This window comes from Ovis aries, chromosome 13, assembly GCF_016772045.2.
Source record: "Ovis aries strain OAR_USU_Benz2616 breed Rambouillet chromosome 13, ARS-UI_Ramb_v3.0, whole genome shotgun sequence".
NCBI lineage: Eukaryota > Metazoa > Chordata > Mammalia > Artiodactyla > Bovidae > Ovis > Ovis aries.
The window spans coordinates 3,261,592-3,281,576 of record NC_056066.1 but is presented as its reverse complement, the minus strand read 5'-3'; the positions used below and the strand labels follow the sequence as shown (position 1 = coordinate 3,281,576).

The 19,985-nt window shown below is 39.6% G+C and overlaps 2 long non-coding RNA genes across 4 annotated transcripts in view; both read left to right on the top strand.

The window, feature by feature from the left end:
• Positions 1–19,985, top strand: part of LOC105613179 (uncharacterized) — a 142,481-nt gene that overhangs the window by 15,430 nt on the left and 107,066 nt on the right. The gene's annotated exons all lie outside the window — the stretch shown is intronic.
• On the top strand, positions 10,619–15,064 carry LOC132657601 (uncharacterized). Its single transcript, XR_009596009.1, has 2 exons — positions 10,619–10,678; positions 14,407–15,064. It is a non-coding gene; the product is annotated as an uncharacterized LOC132657601 (long non-coding RNA).

Below are 19,985 nucleotides of genomic sequence, written 5' to 3'. Positions count from 1 at the left end.
AAAGGTGGATGATTATGGTATTGGTCTGACAATGGCATTGTTGTTGTTGTTCAGCCATTAAGTCATGTCCAGCTCTTTGTGACCCCATGGACTGCAGCACACCAGGCTCCCCTGCTCTTCACTCTCTCCAAGAATTTGCTCTAACTCATGTCCATTGATTCAGTGATGCCATCCAACCATCTCATTCTCTGCTGCCCTCTTCTCCACATGCCTTCTATCTTTCCCAGCATCAGGGTCTTTTCCAGTGAGTCAACTCTGCACCAGGGGGCCAAAGAAAGTATTGGAGCTTCAGCTTCAGCATCTAGTCCTTCCAATGAATATTCAGGGTTGATTTCCTTTAGGACTGACTAGTTTGACCTCCTTACTGTCCAAGGACTCTCAAGAGTCTTCTCTGGCATTACAGCTCAAAAGCATCAGTTCTTTGGTGGTCAGCCTTCTTTATGGTCCAAATCTCACACCCGTACATGATTACTGGAAAAACAATAGCTTTGACTAGATGGACCTTTGTTGGCAAAATAATGTCTCTGTTTTTGAATAAACTGTCTAGGTTTGTCATAGCTTTTCTTCCATGGAGCAAGTGTCTTTTAATTTCATGGTGGCAGTCACTGTTCATAGTAATTTTGGAGCCCAGGAAAATAAAATCTGCCACTGTTTCTATTTTTTCCACGTCTATTCGCCATTAAGTGATAGGACTGGATGTCATGATTTTAGTTTTTTGAATGTTGAGTTTTGGGCAAGCTTTTTCACTCTGCTTTTCACCCTCATCAAGAGGCTCTTCAGTTCCTCTTCACTTTCTGCTATTAATGTGATATCATCTGCATATTTGATGAAATTTCTCCTGGCAATCTTGATTCCAGCTTGTGAGTCTTCCAGCCCAGCATTTCACATGATGTACTCCACATATGAGTTAAATAAGCAGGAAGACAATATACAGCCTTGTTGGACTCCTTTCCCCAGTTTTGAACCAATCAGTTGTTCCATGTCTGATTCTAACTCTTGCTCCTTGACCCTCACACAAGTTTCTCAGGAGACAGATAAGTTGTTCTAGTATTCCCATCTCTTTAAGAATTTTCCACAGCTTTCTTCTAAGAGCAGTAAAAATTAAAAAAACCCTATTTAAAAATACCATGAAAAGCAAAACTACAAGTTAGATTTTTAGTTCAAATATAAAAAAAATTTGAGAATTTTTTGATGGCGCTTAAGGAAATATTTTCCATTTGTTCTTTCTCTTTATTTTCTTGTTATTATGGTGACAATTTAGTGCCATAGGAATATTTAAAAACATAGTATTTTGCCTGGTTCTGTAATGGATAATAATTATATAATCATAATGCTTAAGTGCTATTTATTAATTTTCAAAGTTTATAATCAAGTTGTATATCAAGCACAGAAGATTTAATTATCTAACAGAATCTAAATATTATAAAAAAGTGATGGTAGAACTTTCAGAATGTGACTGTTAAAGGAGGTGCTTCAACAGGAAGAGACAAGGTGGAGAGATTTTATTTAATGTACAAGATCCAATTTATCACATTTTATTTGGTATTCTTGCCTGGAAAATCCCATGGACGGCAGAGCCTGGTAGGCTACTGTCCATGGGGTCTCAAAGAGTTGGACACGACTGAGCTACTTCACTTCACTTCTAAGAGAATAAAGCTGATAGTAGAAAAAAATAAAGTTTAGGGACAAAGCCGAGATGACAGTTAGGGAAGGCAGGCGGTTCATGTCTCCCCTAGGATGCCTAGGATGCTCAAGGGAGACATAATAATTGACACAGCCACTATGGAGATTCCTTAAAAAGTAGAAATAAAACTGCCACATGACCCAGCAATTCTACTACTGGGCATATACTCTGAGAAAACCATAATTAAAAAAGACATATGTGCCCCAATGTTCATAGCAGCACTATTTATAATAACTAGGACATGGAAGCAACCTAGATGGCCACTGGCAGATGAATGGATAAAGAAGTTGTGGTCCATATGGTTACAATGGAATATTACTAACCATAAAAAGAAATTCATTCAAGTCAGTTCTAGTGAAGCGGATGAACCTGGACCCTGTTAATACAGAGTGAAGTGAGTTAGAAAGGGAAAACCAAATTTCGTATATTAGGACATATCTACGGAATCTAGAAAAATGGTACTGAGGAACCTAATTGTAGGTCAGGAATAGAGACACAGACACAGAGAATGGACTCTGGGCACAGAGAGTAAAGGAGAGGTTGGCACAAATTGAGAGAGGAGCACTGGCATATTTTCCGTCCTATCTAAAATGGCCAGTGGGAGCTGCTGTCCAGGTTCAGGCAGCTCAGCCTAGTGCTCTGTGACAACTTAGAGGGGTGGGAAGGGGTGAGGCGTTGGGGGAAGATTCAGGAGGGGGGGTAACACATGTACTTGACCCACACTGTTATGTGGCAGAAGTCAGCACAATGTTGTAAAGTAATTACCCTCTGATTAAAATTTTAAAAAAAGAAAAGGTAATCATATTATATGATTATATATTGAGTTATATGTAAAATTAATCAGCAGAAAGCCAAAAATTAACAGAAGTAACAAAGTTTAGGTGTTGGAATAAGGGAGAAAGGGCCAATTAGATCATGTTCTAACCTTTAATAAGAAAGGATTAATAAATATCATTTAAAGTTGGTAAATTAAGAAATAGAATTATATCACTTAACATTGAGGTTATAAACAGTAAGAAGAACTTATAACTGAAATATTTAAAGATGGTTACTTTGGAGAAGGATAAACACTAAAATGCCTGATTTTACTTTATTTAAAAAATTTTGTTGATGCATAATTGACTTAACATTAGTTTCAGGGTATAGCATAGGGATTTTTTATATACTAATTAGTATATACTAATTAATAGTATATAGTAATTTTTATATACTAATTAGTATATTTTTACATACTAGTAAATGATCACCACAATAACTCTAGTTACCATATGTCCCCAAACTTGGTTATTATAATACTTTGGACTATATTCCCTATGTTATGTATTACATCCCCATGACTTACTTATTTTATAACTGTTTGCACCTCTTAATCCTCCTTCCCCTATTTTGTCTACCTTCCCACTCCTCTTCCTTCTGAATGTCACCAGTTTGTTCTCTGTATTTTTGAGTCTGTTTGTGTTTTATTTGTTTACTTGCTATTTTAGATTCTACATACAGTATTTGTCTGTGCCTGTATGACATTTCACTTTGTGTAATACCCTCTATGTCCATAAATGTGGCCACAAATGACAAGATTTCATTTCCTTTTATGGCTGAGATTATTCATTCATCTATCAGTGGACACTTAGGTTGCCTCCATATCTTGTCTGGTATAAATGCTGCAATGAATATTGGAGTGCATATATATATTTTGAATTAGTGTTTTTGTTTTCTTTGGATAAATACCCAGAACTGGAATTACTGGGTCTGTCTCCTCAGGCAAGGACAACAAAAGCATATGTAAACAAATGATCCTACGTCAAACTAAAAAGCATTTGGACAGCAAAGGAAACCAATAACAAAATGAAAAGAAAACCTACTGAATGGGAGAAATTTTTTTTTTTTTTAAGAGAGAGAGGGAGATTTTTGGTTTTATTGAGAACAGTTCATGGAGGAAGAAGAGGAGACAGCTGAGACGTGAGAAAGAGGAAAAGGCCCTGTGTGAAGAAGGGATTTTGCGGTTTGAGGCGGGGCGTCTGGAGCAGGAAGTGGGGTAGTGGCGCTCCCTGCTGGTCCCCACCAGAGGATTCCTGTTCTCAGCACTTTGGCCTTAAGGAGACTTCAGTTTCTTGGTCCGTGTGGAGGTTCATTTTTGTCAATGATATGAGGAGCTAATATCCAAAAATATACAAAGGACTCATACAACTCAATATAAAACAATTTGATTAAAAACTGTACAAGGAACCTGAATAGACAATTTTCCAAAGACATACAGATGTCCAACATGCACATTGAAAGATAATCAGCATTAGATAATCAGGGCAATGCAAAGCAAAATCACGATGAAGTATCACCTCACACCTGTCAGTGTGGCTATTATAAAAAAGTCAAGAAATAGCAAATGTTAGCAAGGATTTAGAGAAAAGGGAATACTTATGCACTATTGACAAGAGAAGTGACAGTTGCTTAGTGATGTCCGACTCTTTGTGACCCATGGACTGTAGCCTGACAGGCTCCTCTGTCCATGGAGTTATCTAGGTAAGAATACAGAAATAAGGAGCCATTCGGTTGTCCAGAGGATCTTCCCAACCCAGGGATAGAACCCTGGTCTCTTGCACTGCAGGCAGATTCTTTACCATCTGAGTCACCAGGAAAGTAAAAATATTATGGAGGTTTCTCAAAAAATTAAAAATAGAACTACCATGTGATTCAGCACTTCCACTCCTAGAGGTTTTTTTTTTTTGTTTGTTTGTTTTTGTTTTTTGTTTTTTTTTTTTTAATGTGACTGCCTTACTCTTCTTAAAAAGGATGGAGATATCAAAATTATTTCAAAATGCTTTTAAGCAGGCACTCCTGACTTGGGTGGGCTGCAATGTTCTATCTGAAATGTCTATCTCATAATGCCTTGGCAATTCTAAAACCTTGCTTGTTCAGTCTGTCAAAATGGCACCCATTTTTAGAGTGGAGAAGAAAAAAAAATTGTTTGAAGTGCATTTTTAATCTCTTTGTTCTGGGTAATGCTAAAGAGAGAGTGTGGATTAAATGTGAGATGGGGAGCTGACATCTGGGCAGGAATCCTATTGGAGTCAACATTTTAATAATAAAATAGTCATCATAAAGGAGTTACTTTTGGAATGATGTGGTAGTTATTTCCAAAATCTGCTCCTTGAAAAAAAGCAATAAGAATATTGGCAAAATTTTTCTAAAACTTTTTTTTTCTTGCCTCTGCAAATTAGGCAAAGGTTTGCAACAATCTGATTTAAACAATTTATTCAATAAAAATGGCTGAATCTAGGTAAGAACAGCAAGTTTTGTGGCATTTAATTTCTCTTGCTTCCATTCTGTTTTCCATAGCTCTGTAGTACCCTTGCAAACCCATGAGCCTAGAGGCCAGTAGAGGGAAGCATAATTGTTTTGGATCTCCCCAGAAGATCCTTCAAGAAAGAGTTGTCATACCTTCCTCCAGGGGATGGATCTTCTTAAACCAAGGATGGAATCTATGTCTCTTGCATCTCCTACATTGGCAGGAAGGTTCTTTATCGCTAATGCCACCTGAGAAGCCTCATACAATATTGTAAAGTAATTATCCTCCAATTAAAATAAATAGTGTTTTTTTCTTTTAAAGAGAGAGAATTGTCACTATTTGAACAGTAAGAACTGGACATGGAACGACAGACTGGTTCCACATCGGGAAAGGAGTATGTCAAGGCTATATATTGTCACCCTGCTGATTTAACTTATATGCAGAGTACATCATGAGAAATGCTGGGCTGGGTGAAGCACAAACTGGAATCAGGTTTGCCGGGATAAATATCAATAACCTCAGATATGCAGATGACACCACCCTTATGGCAGAAAGTGAAAAAGAACTAAAGAGGCTCTTGATGAAAATGAAAGAGGAGAGTGAAAAAGTTGACTTAAAACTCAACATTCAGAAAACTAACATCATGGCATCTGGTCCCATCACTTCATGGCAAGTAGATGGAGAAGCAATTGAAACAGTGACAGACTTTATTTTTTGGGGTTCCAAAATCACTGCAGATGGTGACTACAGCCATGAAATTAAAAGATGCTTGCTCCTTGGAAGAAAAGCTATGACCAACCTAGGCAGCATATTAAGAAGCAGAGACATTGCTTTGCCAGCAAACTCCATCTAGTCAACGCTATGGTTTTTCCAGTAGTCATGTATGGGTGTGAGAGCTGGACCATAAATAAAGCTGAGCACCAAAGAATTGATGCTTCTGAACTGTGGTGTTAGAGAAGACTCTTGAGAATCCCTTGAACTTCAGGAAGACCCAACCAGTCCTTCCTAAAGGAAATCAGTCCTGAATATTCATTGGAAGAACTGATGCTGAAGCTGAAGCTCCAATACTTCGGCCACCTGATGTGAAGAACTGACTCATTTGAAAAGACCTTGATGCTGGGAAAGATTGAAGGCAGGAGGAGAAGGGGACAACAGAGAATGAGTTGATCAGATAGCATCACAGAGTCAATGGATACGAGTTTGAGTAAACTCCGGGAGTTGATGATGGGCAGGGAGGCCTGATGTGGTGCAGTCCATGGGGATGCAAAGAGTTGGACACGACTAAGTGACTGAACTGAACGGAACTGACCTGACCTGTTTAAAAGTTTCCTGGAAACTCCTGCTCTTAGGGCTTATCTGTATTTGTCATGTACCAGAATGCAATCAATGTGAATAGTGTCTTCCCCAGGGCATTTGTCAAAAACAGTCAGCAACAAATGTTTAACATACCAACACCACAGTTCGAAAGCATCAATTCTTCAGTGCTCAGCTTTCTTTATGGTCCAACCCTCACACCCATACATGACTACTGGAAAAATCATAGCCTTGACTAGATGGACTTTGTTGGCAAAGCAATGTCTCTGCTTTTTAAGATGCTGTCTAGGTGGGTAATAGCTTTTCTTCCAAGGAGCAAGCGTCTTTTAATTTCATGGCTGCAGTCACCATCTACAGTGATTTTGGAGCCCAAGAAGTTAACGTCTGTCACCGTTTCCACTGTTTCCCCATCTATTTGCCACGAAGTGATGGGACCAGATGCTATGATCTTCGTTTTTGAATGCTGAGTTTTAAGCCAACTTTTTCATTCTCCTCTTTAACTTTCATCAAGAGGCTCTTTAGTTCCTCTTTGCTTTCTGCCATAAAGGTGGTGTCATCTGCATATCTGAGGTTACTGATATTTCTCCCAGCAATTTTGATTTCAGCTTGTGCTTCATCCAGCCTGGTATTCCCATGATGTACTCTGCATATAAGTTAAATAAGAAGGTGGCAATATATAGCCTTTACGTACTCCTTTGCCAATTTGGAACCAGTCGGTTTTTTCATATCTGGTTTTAACTGTTGCTTTTTGATCTGCACACAGATTTCTCAGGAGGCAGGTCAGATGGTCTGGTATTTCCATCTCTAAGAATTTTCCAGTTTGTTGTGAACTACACAGTCAAAGGCTTTAGTGTAGTCAATGAAGAAGGAGGAGATGTTTTTCTGGAATTCTCTTGCTTTTTCTATGATCCAACAGATGTTGGCAATTTGATCTCTGGTTTCTCTGGCTTTTCTAAACCCAGCTTGAACATCTGGCAGTTCTTGGTTCACGTACTGTTGAAGCCTAGCTTGGAGAATTTTGAGCATTACTTTGCTAGCTTGTGAGGTGAGTGCAATTGTGTGGTAGTTTGAACATTCTTTGGCATTGCCCTTCTTTGGGATTAGATTGAAAACTGACCTTTTCCAGTCCTGTAGCCCCTGCTGTGCTTTTCAAACTTGCTGGTGTAATGATTGTAGCACTGTCACAGCATCATCTTTTAGGATTTGAAATAGTTCAGCTGGAATTCCATCACCTCCACTAGCTTTGTTCATAGTGATGCTTCCTAAGGCCCACTTGACTTTGCACTCCAAGATGTCTGGCTCTAGGTGAGTGATCACAGCATTGTGATAGTGATCATACTATCAAACATACCAAATATCTATAAAATAAGTAGAATGGGAGAAAAGAAAGAGGTAGAAAGAATATTTGAAGAAATAAACTTCTTCCAGTTTGAGGAATAACATTAAACATCCAAGAAACTTAGTGAGCTCCAAGTAGAAGTACATCATAATAAAACTATTAAAAGCCACAGACCAAGAGAGCATCTTGAAAGTCATAAGAGAGAAGTACAAGGGATCCTCAATTAGACTAACTGCTGATTTCTAATCAGAAACCAGGAATGCAGTGAGATGGTATATTCAGAGTGATGAAGAAAAAGGACTTTTATCCAAGAATTCGATATTCAGCAAAACTGTCTTTCAGAAAAGGGGTAGCTTAAAACATTCTTAGATTAAAACAAAACAATAACTGAAAGGATTTGCTGCCAGCAGAATCACCTTACAAGAAACACTACAGGGCTGAAATGGAGAGACATTGGATAGTGACTTAAATCCATATGCAGAAAGAAGTGAAGATTATCAGTAAGGGCAAATACATGGTTAAATATAAAAGTCAGTAGTTTTTGGTTTGTAACTCTTCTCTTCTATTATGAGAAGACATCTGCATTAATCCATATGTATGAAACTGTGTTCATGGTTTTATAATATATTAACATAAAGATGAAATTTGTATTACCATTCATAAAGGTGGAGAGAGGGGATTGGGGGTATATCAGAAAAGTTTTTGTGTATTACTGAGATAGTTTCAATAGCAATATTAATATTAACTTGTATCATTAATTAATATTAATCTCAACTAGATTCTTAAAATAAATATGGTAATTATAGGGCAATTACTAAGAAAATAACCAGAAAAGTACAGTTAAAGAAAAAAATGACAAGAAAATTAAAATGGTATACTAGAAAATATCAATTTAACACAAAAGAAGGCAATGATGGAGAAATTGATGGGAAATGCATAGGATATATACAAAACAAATAAAAACCCAAATATAAATCCTACCTTATCAGTTATATTAAATGTAACTATTCAAGACACTAATCAGAAGGCAGAAGCTGGTCAAATGGATTTTCTTAATAAAGCAATTGAACTATATGCTACCTATAGGAGACCTAGTTTATCAAAGACAAATGTTGAAATTTTAAAAGATGGAAAAAGAAAAGAACTATGCAAACAACAAGAAGAGGTCTGCAGTGACCATAGTAACAACAGACATGATAGATGTTTCAAATAAAAATTACTACTGGAGACAATGGAAGGACATTTATAATCTTTAAAGTATAACAGCAAAGCGTGACAGATTGAAGGGAGAAATGGCCATTTCAACAATAATAGCTGGAGATTTCAACACCCCACTTTCAAAATGGAAAAAGCCCCACATAGGAAACTGATAAGGATCCAAGACTTGAACAACACTAAAACACTCTAGTCCTAACAGACTTCTGCAGAACTTTCCACCCAATGACCACAGAAGACACATTACTCTTGGGTACACAACACCTTCTCTATGCACCTTTGTCCAGATTTGTCCCTGACCCTCTTTATAAGGATGTATGCAGTCCAATTTCATTTAGGCTTCATCCCAGGATAATCTAGGATTCAGTTCAGTTCAGTTCAGTTCAGTCGCTCAGTCGTGTCCTACTCTCTGTGACCCCATGAACCGCAGCACTCCAGACCTCCCTGTCCATCACCAATTCCCAGAGTTCACCCAAACCCGTGTCCATCAAGTCAGTGATGCCATCCAGCCATCTCATCCTCCGTCGTCCCCTTCTCCTCCTGCCCCCAATCCCTCCCAGCATCAGGGTCTTTTCAAGTGAGTCAGTTCTTTGCATAAGGTGGCCAATGTATTGGAGTTTCAGCTTTAGCATCAGTCCTAATGAACACCCTGGACTGATCTCCTTTAGGATGGACTGGTTGGATCTCCTTGCAGTCCAAGGGACTCTCAAGAATCTTCTCCAACACCACAGTTCAAAACGCATCAATTCTTTGGTGCTCAGATTTCTTTATAGTCCAACTCTCACATCCATACATGACCACAGGAAAAACCATGGCCTTGACTAGACGGACCTTTGTTGGCAAAGTAATGTCTCTGCTTTTGAATATGGTGTCTAGGTTGGTCATAACTTTCCTTCCAAGGAGTAAGCGTCTTTTAATTTCATGGCTGCAATCACCATCTGCAGTGATTTTGGAGCCCTAAAAAATAAAGTCTGACACTGTTTCCACTGTTTCCCCATCTATTTCCCATGAAGTGATGGGCCCAGATGTCATGATCTTAGTTTTCTGAATGTTGAGCTTTAAGTCAACTTTTTCGCTGTCCTCTTTCACTTTCATCAAGAGGCTCTTTAGTTCTTCTTTGCTTTCTGCCATAAGGGTGGTGTTGTCTGCATATCTGAGGTTATTGATATTTATCCTGGCAATCTTGATTCCAGCTTGTGCTTCCTCCAGCCCAGTGTTTCTCATGATGTACTCTGCATGTAAGTTAAATAAGCAGGGTGACAATATACAGCCTTGACGTACTCCTTTTCCTATTTGGAACCAGTCTGTTTTTCCCTGTCCAGTTCTAACTGTTGCTTCCTGACCTGCATACAGGTCTCTCAAGAGGCAGCTCAGGTGGTCTGGTATTCCCATCTCTCTCAGAATTTTCCACAGTTTATTATATTATTTATTATATCATTATAACCTAGGATAATCATCTTATTTCAAGGTCCTTAACTTAATCACACCTGCAAGATCTTTTTCCAAATAAAGTAATGTTTACAGATTCCAGTGGTTAGAACCCTATATCTTTGGGTGACATAATTCAGCCTACTTCACGGAGCTTTTTAAAAATCTTGGCACTTTAGTACCTTTCCCAAAAATCCTGATTTAATTCTATTGAAGTGGGCCCGGAACATTGAAAATGTTTTTTAAGTTTCCCGAGTGTATCCAGTATTTCAAATTACTGCTGTGAATTACTTGTTTATTCACATTTGGTCCCTTCCATCCACTCAATCCTTTTTTATGCAATTCCCTTCTTTTCAGGAGCCCTGATGGAGCTAACCTGCTGCCTCAGGCAACTTCTACCAGAATAGATTATCAGGTACAAATTCATATTAAATTAATTCATATTCACCATGCTACAAAATCTGAATAATTTTTGAAAGAATTGGGTAAGGTAGATTTCAGATCCACTGCATGGTGGTCCAAGAAATCTTGAAGGAAAAGAGGGACATGTTTTGCTCAGAAGTGCTGGGATGTACCACAGAAATCACTCAAAACAGGGAGTTAGGATTTATTTTTATTTACGAAATGGCAACCCACTCCAGTACTCTTGCCTAGAAAATTGCATGAATTGGAGGAGCCTGGAGGGCTGCAGTCCATGGGGTCACAAAGAGTAGGACATGACTGAGCGACTTCATGAACAATCAAATATAAAATATGTTGCTGACACCATTCTAAACACTACAGATGTAACTGCCTCCAACTTACTGAAGTGTGTACTATCATAATGCCCATTGAACAGATGAGTAAACTGAGACATAGAGCAGTTAAACATCTTGCCCAAGTTCAGTTCAATTCCATTCAGTCACTCAGTCATGTCTGACTCTTTGCAACCCCATGGACTGCAGCATGCCAGGCTTCCCTGTCCTAAACTGCCCTGTGTCTCAGTGCTTGTCAGGTTCAGATTCAGGAGGTCTGGGCTGGAGTCCACATTTCTAACAGACTCTCAAGTGATGCTGGTTCTGCTGGCTTGTGGACCTCATTTTGGAGTGGTGCTGTGCTGAAGCATCAATGTCAGTAATCTCTAGCTGTGGTGAATTTCCCAGCTTTACTGGCCTTCCCTTAAAATGGTAGGCATTGGAAGCATATGCTATCTGTATGTCCCTAGGTAGGTTCTGTCCTGCTCTCAGTCACCTCTCTTAGGTTAACATGAAGATACAGACAGCCTTTCTGCCAGGATTATATGCTTCCTCATTTTCCTACTCCACACTTGCTTGGGTTTAAGGCACTGGACCAAAGCAGATCTCTGGCTTAGGGTTCAGGGGAAGTTAGTGGTGGGTCCATGGCTACCATTTTATTCAATAAAGGAGCCAGAGATCACTCTAATTCCTGCTGCTTCTTTAGAGTTCTACGGATATAGACTAGAGAGATGCACCAAGCCCTCGATGACTGCAGGCTGCGTGGCCGCCCCAAGTCAGCAGTGCTGCTCGGTGGACCCACAGGTTGACCAGCCACACCAAACGCTGTTATTACGAGCCACTGGGTTTTGGGGACATGTGCCATACTGCATTATTCTGGAAGCAGATTACTAAAAGACCATCTCTGTAAACTGGGACAAATTTTTAATTCTACTTGCTCTGTAAAATAGGGTCAACTTATTCAGAATTATTTTGAATAGTAAATAATAACAGAGGTAAAAAAGGACACAGTATCGCATGAAATGGCGGAATTGCAACTATAGTTTCCCCTCCTATAGCTAGTCTTCAAGAAGCTTAATCAAGAAAAAAATTTCCTGGTAGAATTAAGAAGAGATGGTGTGAAACAGACAGAAGTAAACATTTAGTGATCTTTGCTTGGTGTCAGATAATTTCCTAGACTTTTAACATATTTTATAATATTTTGTCTTCCCTACAAACCTATATGGTAAGTTTTATTATTCCCTGTTTATGGATGAGGAAACTATGACTCAGAAAAGTGAGCTGACTTTGTCAATGTCAAATAGCTTGTAGTGCAGGCCCTGGAATAAAAACAAATCTTTTTAAACTAGGTCTTTTTACTTTCATGACCTTGCTTTTTTCACTGTTAAATCCAATTCAAACCTTATTTACACTGCAATTTTTAGTAAAATATTGTGTTCTGGGCTCCCACTACAGAGTAAGATAATAGATATTTTTGCTATTTCCATTTGATTTAATAAATAATTCTTCTTTCTGTCTAGAATTTGTCTCTTTCTTTTCTCCCTCTAAAGCTGTGTGTGTATGTGTGTTTCTCTCTCTCTTCTGCCTTCAGATCTCTGTAGTTAAAATTCTAGCAGAAGATAAATGACTCAGCAAACTGGATGTTAATCTCAGTGGTTTATTTATTCTTAAAGGAAAAAATTCTCTTAACAGTATATCTAGAAGTAAGGGAATGAAATTTTTAAGGCTCTTGTAGGAAAAGCATCTTAAATACACACAACCTATATAGTACTTTTTCCCTCAACATGGCAGGAAAAGAGGTCCAAGCTCATCAGTTCAGTTCAGTCACTCAGTCATGTCTGACTCTTTGTGACCCCATGCATCACAGCACACCAGGCCTCCCTGTCCATCCAAGCTCATAACAGAGGTTAAATAGATATCTTGTTGTTGTTCAGTTGCTCAGTCATGTCTGACTCTTTGTGACCCCATGGACTGCAGCGTGCCAGACTTCCCTGTCCTTTACCATCTCCCAGAGCTTGGTCAAACCTATGTCCATGAGTCAATGATGCCATCCAACCATCTCATCTTCTGTCGTCCCCTTCTCCTCCTGCCTTCAATCTTTCCTAGCATCAGGGTCTTTTCTAATGAGTTGGCTCTTCTCAAGTGACCAAAGTATTGGAGCATCAGTCCTTCCAATGAATCTGCTGCTGCTGCTGCTGCTGCTGCTAAGTCGCTTCAGTTGTGTCCGACTCTGTGTGACCCCATAGACGGCAGCCTACCAGGCTCCGCCATCACTGGAATTGTCCAGGCAAGAATACTGGAGTGGGTTGCCATTTCCTTCGCCGATGCCTGAAAGAGAAAAGTGAAGGTGAAGTTGCTCAGTCGTGTCCGACTCTTAGCGACCTCATGGACTGCAGCCTACCAGGTTCCTCTGTCCATGGGATTTTCCAGGCAAGAGTACTGGAGTGGGTTGCCATTGCCTTCTCTGGAGTAGATATATACATACCATTTATTATGCTCAAATGTGCAAGCTATTTTTTCTTTCTGTGTTTAATGCTTATGAGAAATCATGCCTAGGATTGACTCTGTCAAATTTGATCCATTGCCTCTATCTAGTTCTTAATCTGCATGCATATAGCTCATCTATTTTTATTCTTTTCTATTTTTATTCTGAAACAAAAGAATTGTAACACACTTTTTCCGTTTTAAGCTATATGGCCTGGATTTGGATAATGTATTGGTCAGAACAGGCTAGATTATATTTCCTCTCGTGTTCATAATGGCCTCACCATCGACAGTTTATTTTTCTAACCTCTACGTGTACAGTGCAGACCAGCAGGGCCTTTCTTCATCATCCTCATTAATGTATGTCCACTGTTGGAGACTCCAATATGGGCTTTTGTGATTGTCAACATAAGGAGAAAGGGGGAATCAGCCAAGCACAGGGACTTATATGCTTCCACTGGAAGACACACATGAACACTCCTGTTCATATTTAACTGTGTAAACCAAATCATGTGGCCTCTCTTACTTAAGAAGGTGGGGGAGGTACAACCCCTCTATATTCCTAAAGAAATAAAGACAGAGGCTTTATAAGCAGCTCTAATAACAGGCCAGACGGCCTCCCTGGTGGTCAGGTTGGCGACACAGAATAAGGAGTGATACAGAGCGAATATGCAAAGTGCAATTAACATTCCCTCCAGTTACTTGGAATACAGAGAAGGAAGTCTTTCTACAAATGTTTGTAGCAGAGACTAGCTCAGAACTCACCAAACTTGTTGCTTCTCTCTGGTCTCCCAGGCAATACTACCCAGCCTCACTTTTATTTAGTCCAAGACTGTGTGACAAAGCTCTGGCTAGTGTATCTGGCCACGCTGATGTGCCGCCTATAAAACCCGTTGTTTTATTCTTCATGTTCTTTCTGTTATAGGAACCATGAAACCCGAATGCAGAGGGTGGTGGTACCATTAGCTGAATGGAGCTGAGTCCTTGACAACATTGCTTGGAGGAAACACCAGGAAGGCCTCACAAATCCAGCTGGACTGTTACATGAGAAATAGACTTGTATTGTGTAAAGCACTAGAATTTGAGGGCTGTTTGTTGTAACTATTAGCATCAATTACCTTTATATGGTTCAACTGGCTTCAACTTGGATATCAGATATAATCACAGACTATTAGAAAGTTCTCAGTCTATTTCATTTCTTTATCTCATAGAAAAAGAAATGAAGTGACTTGCCTAAGTTCACCCTGCCAGTTTTTGGAAATCCTAGGACTAAAATCCAGTCCCCAAGTCTCAGTCAAAGGCAGGCTCCACCAAACCAGACTTGCCTCTGTTAGTATGTGCACACTTTTCCGTTCTTTTGTACAACTGCCAGTGAAACAAAACACACAAGTTGAATTTTGTGAAAAATAAAAATTTATCTTTTTGAGGAAGAGGATATTGAGATTTAGCCTAACCTTTTTTGATATTAGCATATCTAGGCTGTTCATAACATATTGAACTTAAAGCTTACTTTAATTTGTTGATCAGGACAGATTCAGGTTTATCACCAGGACAATGCCTTATTATATTGTTTGGTTTTGTTATACTGTGCCTGATGTTTAAGTTTATCCACCTCTGGGAAGCAAGAGGTTGAATTCTTTGGGTACAATATATGGGTTCATCAATTTCTGAGAAAAGAAGACTAACCTTGCTGACCATCAGTGTCATCAGATTGAACTCAAAGTTTTTTACTACCTGGACTAAATCCATGGTACTTATAGTATCTAGGATAAAGTGGGGCAAAGAAAACCACACACAGGTTAATTTAATTGCTGTAGGAGAAACTATACTTCCATGATCTGTTATAGATAACAAATCTTGATTCATTTGTGTGGCAACCAGCCTAGGCCAGGTGATGAAGGTGATGGATGTGCCAATCTTGTCTCCTTTGTAAACAATTTTTCTAGAAACGAGAATGGGGACAAATTTTGGCCAATGAAATGTAACTAAAAATCTGCTGGAGTTTTCTGGAAAATATTTTCCTCTTCAAGTCAGACACGACTAAGCCTGCCTGCATGCCTGAAGAGGGAAATGCTGAGGAAAGGCCATTAGTCTCTTCCACTGCATTCCTCCATTGGGATTTAGTCGTGGGAGGATAAGACTCTCAAAGTGGGAGCAATAGTCCAAAGTGGGAAATACTAATGTGAGTTGGGCATCTCTTTTTCATATCCCTTTACACCATTACCTGCACCCCTCCTGATAAGCACACGGTTGCTTGTTTCTCAATTCATTGCAATTGAGGGATTAAAGGTTCAGTTCAGTTCAGTTCAGTCGTTCAGTCGTGTCTGACTTTGCAACCCCATGAACTGCAGCACGCCAGGCCTCCCTGTCCATCACCAACTCCTGGAGTTCACTCAGACTCACGTCCATCGAGTCAGTGATGCCATCCAGCCATCTCATCCTCTGTCGTCCCCTTCTCCTCCTGCCCCCAATCCCTCCCAGCATCAAAGTCTTTTCCAATGAGTCAACTCTTCACATGAGGTGGCCAAAGTACTGGAGTTTCAGCTTTAGCATCATTCCTTGCAAAGACCCCAGGGTTGATCTCCTTCACAATGGACTGGTTGGATCTCCTTGCAGTCCAAGGGACTCTCAAGAGTCTTCTCCAACACCACAGTTCAAAAGCATCAATCCTTCGGCACTCAGCCTTCTTCACAGCCTTCTTCAACTCTCACATCCATAGATGACTACTGGAAAAACCATAGCCTTGATTAGATGGACCTTAGTCAGCAACGTAATGTCTGTGCTTTTGAATATGCTATCTAGGTTGGTCATAACTTTCCTTCCAAGGAGTAAGCGTCTTTTAATTTCATGGCTGAAGTCACCATCTGCAGTGATTTTGGAGCCCTAAAAAATAAAGTTTGACACTGTTTCCACTGTTTGCCCATCTATTTCCCATGAAGTGATGGGACCAGATGCCATGATCTTAGTTTTCTGAATGTTGAGCTTTAAGCCAACTTTTCACTCTCCTCTTTCACTTTCATCAAGAGGCTTTTTAGTTCCTCTTCACTCTCTGCCATAAGGGTGGTGTCATCTGCATATCTGAGGTTATTGATATTTCTCCCGGCAATCTTGATTCCAGCTTGTGTTTCTTCTAGTCCAGCGTTTCTCATGATGTACTCTGCATGTAAGTTAAATAAGCAAGGTGACAATATACAGCCTTGACATACTCCTTTTCCTATTTGGAACCAGTCTGTTGTTCCATGTCCAGTTCTAACTGTTGCTTCCTGACCTGCCTACAGATTTCTCAAGAGGCAGGTTGGGTAGTCTGGTATTCCCATCTCTTTCAGAATTTTCCACAGTTTATTGTGATCCATACAGTCAAAGGCTTTGGCATAGTCAATAAAGCAGAAATAGATATTTTTCTGGAACTCTTGCTTTTCGATGATCCAGTGGATGTTGGCAATTTGATCTCTGGTTCCTCTGCCTTTTCTAAATCCAGCTTGAACATCAGGAAGTTCACGGTTCACGTATTGCTGAAGCCTGGCTTGGAGAAGTTTGAGCATTACTTTACTAGCAATTCATTGCAATTGAAGGATCAAAGGTTAGACCCTTTAAAACTTCCCAAAAGATTTATTGGGTTCCAGCCCCCCGTCCCGTCTCTGACAAATTAGCCTAGTCACCACATTTCCATTGCTTCTATCTTGCCAGGATAAGGGTGATACAGATAATATTTGTCCTCAAGTTTCTAATTTATAAAATTGCAGTGATAAAAATCTACCTCTTATTGTTATTAAAAGGACTGTACTGAATTCATTTATTAATTCATATTTACTAAGTGCCTATGAAAGTAAAGAAGTGAAAGTGAAGTCACTCAGGCCTGTCCGACTCTTTGCAACCTCATGGACTGTAGCCTACCAGGCTCTTCCGTCCATGGGATTTTCAAGGCAAGAGTACTGGAGTGAGTTGCCATTTCCTTTTCCAGGGGATCTTCTCGACCCAGGGATCAAACCTGGGTCTCCTGAGTTGTAGGTGGACACTTTTACTGTCTGAGCCACCAGAGAAGTCCCCACTAAGTGCTTATAGTGAGCTAGAAATTGTGGTTAGCACTGCTGATACTGAATGAACAAATAGACATGATTTTTAGCCCTCATGGAAATTCTGATTGAGTAGAAAAGACAGGCAGAAAAAGTAAATTGTTAAACAAACATACCAAGAATCAGAAAGAATTTCAATGAGCTAAGCAGGATAGAATATGGAGGAAAATGAGTGGGGCAGGAATACTACTTTAGATAGTCCAGAGAAGACCTCTAAGAGGTGATGAGATTTAACCTGAGAAGTATGGAATGGAGCTCACCAAATAAAGAATGGGGAGCAAGGGAAAAGATTTTGTAGCAGATGAATAATAAGAATAAAAGTCTTGAGATAGGAGGAGCTTGGTTATACTAAAAGAAGTGAGAATGTAAATGTGGCTGGAATGCAGTTAATTATAAAGAAAAATGGCAGGGACTAGGACATGTAGGGCTTTATAGTTCACAAAAAGGAATTCTTGTTTGATTCTAATTGCAATGAGAAGTCTTTGAAGGGTTTTCAGCAGGGGAGGCATGATTTTATAGGATTTAAAAATTAAAACTCTAGCTTTTGTGTAGAAAAGATGTAGAGATGTTCAAAGTGAGGAGACCGTATAGAAGGCTACATCGTGCTATAGGTAAGCAATGGCTTAACCTGAGAGAAGAGATGGAAGAGGGGCTGGAATAGAAGTGAATAGATTTAAGACAAATTTAAAAGGCTGAATCAACAGAATTTTCTGATGGATTGAGTGTGGGAGGTAAGAGAAAGGAAGAATTTAGTGGTATCTTCCATATTTTTGATTCAAACAACTAGATGGATGGTGGGGCTGTTTTCTAAGAGGAAAAGACTAGAGAAAGGAGATTTTGGACTTGGGGTGATAATCAAGTCTGATGTGGATTTTTTTAAAAAAGTTGGCTAAAAGTAATTTATTTAGAGATGTCATATTGGTAGCTGAATGTGTATTTATAGATACATCTAAACTGGTACAACAGTTAGCTATTGCTGTGTAACAAACCATACCAAAAATCAAAACTTAAACAACAACAGTTTTGTTAGCTTGTGTTTTTTCAGGTTAGTGAGTTATCCTAGGTTAAGTGAGGGTCTTCCTTGCTGTCACCTGGGTTCTCTAGTGAATCAGGAGTCAGCTGAGTGTTGGCTAAGTGCCTTTGTTTCTGGCGGTTGGTTGATTGTCAGATGGCATAGTGATCTATATGGCTTTTCATTCTTTAGTGGGCTGCTTTGGTCTTGTTCATAAAATAGAAAGAGGGTTCTAAGAGTTAGTAGAGCCTTAAGCTCATAACTGGTCAGCATCACCTTCCCAGAATTCTACTGATCAAAGAAAAATTTAAGGCCCGTCCAGATGCAGTGAGTAAAGAAATAGAGTCTACTTCATGATGTGAGCTGTTGCAAAGTCACATAGCAAAAGGGTATAGACACAGAGAGGTCATTAACTGGGGCCATCAATGTTATTAACTGACTATCAGTTCAGTTCAGTTCAGTTCAGTTCATTTGCTCAGTCACGTCTGACTCTTTGTGACCACATGGACTGCAGCACGCCAGGCCTCCCTGTCCATCACCAACTCCCAGAGTTTACTCAAACTCATGTCCATTGAGTTGGTGATGCCATCCAACCATCTCATCCTCTGTTGTCCCCTTCTCCTGCCTTCAATCTTTCCCAGCATCTAGGTCTTTTCAAATGAGTCAATTCTTCGCATAAGGTAGCCTGAGTATTGGAGTTTCAGCTTCAGCATCAGTCCTTCCAATAAACATTCAGGACTGATTTCCTTTAGGAAGGACTAGTTGGATCTCCTTGCAGTCCAAGGGACTCTCAAGAGTTTTCTCCAACACCACAGTTCAAAAGCATCAATTCTTTGGCACTCAGCTTTCTTTATGGTCCAACTCTCACATCCATAGATGACTACTGGAAAAACCATAGCCTTGACTAGATGGACCTTTGTTGGCAAAGTAATATCTCTACTTTTTAATATGCTGTCCGAGAGACTTCACTTTCACTTTTCACTTTCATGCATTGGAGAAGGAAATGGCAACGCACTCCAGTGCTCTTGTCTGGAGAATCCCAGGGACGGGGGAACCTGTTGGGCTGCCATCTATGGGGTCACACAGAGTCGGACACAACTGAAGCGACGCAGCAGCAGCAGCAGCAGCAGCTAGGTTGGTCATAACTTTTCTTCCAAGGAGTAAGTGTCTTTTAATTCCATGGCTGTGATCACCATCTGCAGTAATTTTGGAGCCCCCAATATAAAGTCTGTCATTGTTTCCACTGTTTCCCCATCTATTTGCCATGAAGTGATGGGACCAGATGCCATGATCTTACTTTTCTGAATGTTGAGTTTTAAGCCAACTTTTTCATTCCCCTCTTTCACTTTTATCAAGAGCCTCTTTAGTTCTTCTTCACTTTCTGCCATAAGGACAGTGTTATCTGCGTATCTGTGGTTA